Below are 3,193 nucleotides of genomic sequence, written 5' to 3'. Positions count from 1 at the left end.
TGAACCGATTTTGGTTTTTCTCTGGATCCATTCCCAGTAACTCTTCCTTATCTTCTCCAGTGTTTTCAGCGTTTATCTCCCTTCCTTCGTGTGGCGTCAATCCATATTCCCGTTTCTATTTTTAGAAGGTCACTGTCGACAACGCTCAATCCATATTCCCGTTATACTAATTTTACTCTTCTCCAGTGTTTTGCGCGTTTATCTCCCTTCCTTCGTGCGGTGCGCCGACTTCTTCCCGGCGAAGCCGTACCCGGCGAAGCGGGTATTCATCAAGTATGCAATACATGTAGTTGATCTTAGTATTGTATTTATGTACGATTATGCTTTTTATATTTAGTCAAGTTTTGACTAAATATTTTAACATCGAGGGGGAATCGAAACTAGGGTCGTGGTGTATGTGTTGTGTGTGTGTGTCTGTGTGTGTGTGTAGAGCGATTCAGATTAAACTACTGGACCGATCTTTATGAAATTTGACATGAGAGTTCCTGGGTATGAAATCCCCGAATGTTTTTTTCATTTTTTTGATAAATGTCTTTGATGACGTCATATCCGGCTTTTCGTGAAAGTTGAGGCGGCACTGTCACGCTCTCATTTTTCAACCAAATTGGTTGAAATTTTGGTCAAGTAATCTTCGACGAAGCCCGGACTTCGGTATTGCATTTCAGCTTGGTGGCTTAAAAATTAATTAATGACTTTGGTCATTAAAAATCTAAAAATTGTAAAAAAAAAATAAAAATTTATAAAACGATCCAAATTTACGTTTATCTTATTCTCCATCATTTGCTGATTCCAAAAACATATAAATATGTTATATTCGGATTAAAAACAAGCTCTGAAAATTAAATATATAAAAATTATTATCAAAATTAAATTGTCCAAATCAATTTAAAAACACTTTCATCTTATTTCTTGTCGGTTCCTGATTCCAAAATCATATAGATATGATATGTTTGGATTAAAAACACGCTCAGAAAGTTAAAACAAAGAGAGGTACAGAAAAGCGTGCTATCCTTCTTAGCGCAACTACTACCCCGCTCTTCTTGTCAATTTCACTGCCTTTGCCATGAGCGGTGGACTGACGATGCTACGAGTATACGGTCTTGCTGAAAAATGGCATTGCGTTCAGTTTCATTCTGTGAGTTCGACAGCTACTTGACTAAATATTGTATTTTCGCCTTACGCGACTTGTTGACCGTTGTCTTTGTGTTAGTTGTATAAGTAATGCGAGCTGGAGCCAAAATCGTCGCGATATAACCTTCGTGGTTGAAAACGACGTTAAACACCAAATAAAGAAAGAAAGATGGAGCCAAAAGACACAATTCCATGTTTATTAACAATGAAACGGTTGCCGTGTTTTTTTTTCTTACCTGACATGCACGTGAGAGAAACACAATGTTTCCAGTCGGTCACTTGCCTATATCTTTTACATCATTGTTTAGTTCTGTTTTTTTCTTCGGCCAAAGCATTCAAGCGATGGATGAACACCATAACAAAGCATCTTACTAACCCTTGTGATTACGAAGACAAGAACAGAACTACACAGCTCAGAAGAACACAATGTGTTCAGTCTGTCACTTACCTATATATATATATATCTTCAAATCATCTTTTACTTTCGTTTTATCTACCCAAGCATTCCTGCGCAGGAGGGAGGTTGACTAAAAAAACATTGAAGCATTTCAGGGAGAGGCCTGTTAACTGCGTGAACACTTATTCTAGCTTGTCTTTTTGCACTGTAGCGACGACATTTCAAAGAACTATGTGGTAATTTTGTCAAAGCATTATGCCGACAACCCTTTTTTTCCCCGTGAGTGTCGTTTTGTGAAAAACAAACAAAGCATACCACAAACCTACATGATTACTTCTCAAGAATGTTTTTTTTCCCCGTTACTATAAAGTCGGCAATTACGGTTAGCGTCTTGTGCGGGCGAAGCTTTTACGAAGCTTTTTTTTTAAGAAGGTTGATGTGTTCCTTGTTTTCTTTGAGAAACTTGGAGGGCACTGATTGTACACACTTTGAGACGACATACATTTCTGTAATCTGTTTTGCAGACAAGGCTAAATACTTTTACAAAACACGCAGGTTTACCAGACTGACTCTATTGACGGATTCTTCTCGTGAATAGGATGAGCACCGAACAAAATGCTCTGTAAACATGCACACACAGCAGGGTCTCAAGAAAGCATACAAGAACATCCAAGCTTACTTTTCTTACTCTTACGATTCTGAAACAGGATTTTGAAAAAAACTTTTGGTCGCACTCCTCTCGTGAGTTGATGTAGCACCGGAAATTATGAAATTCTCAGTATAAACACTTAACACAAACTGCACAAAAACTCATTCATTCTGGCTCTCACGACTGCCACAGTAACAAAGACTCAGCACTGAAGGAACACAAACAACACACACACTCCGATCCTTAGCTTCGGACTTTCCCATCTATTGTGAAAAAGCTACCGTAGAGTTAGAACTGACAGAACTCACGCTTAGTTGCATTTGACTCCAAAGAGTAAAGGGTCGAAACAATGGTCCAGTACACACACACACAACAGGGTCTGAAAAACACAAACCTCCAAGCTTCCTGGCTAACTGATGCTCTCACAGTCGACTGAACCACTGAAGTAACACACACACGCACACACATACAACACGCTGACGGAAATAACACAAAGTCTGATGCCAAGTTTCTGGCTTACACACTATATCTATCTCCCCACGCTGGCTGGCGTGGATGCAGCACAGGTGATGCGGCGAACGCCTGCAAGTGGAACAAGAAGAAAACGAGGAAGAGAAAAAGCTGACAGTCTGTGAGCCAAAGCCTGTAGGCCCTATACTGTGGCTGTGCTGTCGATGTCGGCACGTGAAACATACTCAGAGCTCAGAGGGTCGAGGGAGCCAGCGAGTCGTAATACAGCAAAACAACTTGATGAGCGAGGGTATGTCTTAGCTGTATCAAAGATCTTCTAGGCTACGAAGATCTTTGGCTGTATCTATAGGCGCAATTTGCTTCATGTCAAACAATCACTGTGCATCCGTCTGTTGGCGTGTGCAGTCGATACGAGATGAACTGGACTTGCTGTTGCGGTCCTTCCTCAGTAATTCACTCGCCCTTTTTCTTCTCGTCTTCTTTCCTGTTGCATGCATTGCAGTTCCCCCCTAGCTGACACTGTGTGCACCGTCTCGACATTCAAT

The sequence above is a fragment of the Littorina saxatilis genome, unplaced genomic scaffold (genome assembly GCF_037325665.1).
Source record: "Littorina saxatilis isolate snail1 unplaced genomic scaffold, US_GU_Lsax_2.0 scaffold_488, whole genome shotgun sequence".
Lineage (NCBI taxonomy): Eukaryota > Metazoa > Mollusca > Gastropoda > Littorinimorpha > Littorinidae > Littorina > Littorina saxatilis.
Note: the sequence above shows the minus strand (reverse complement) of the source record.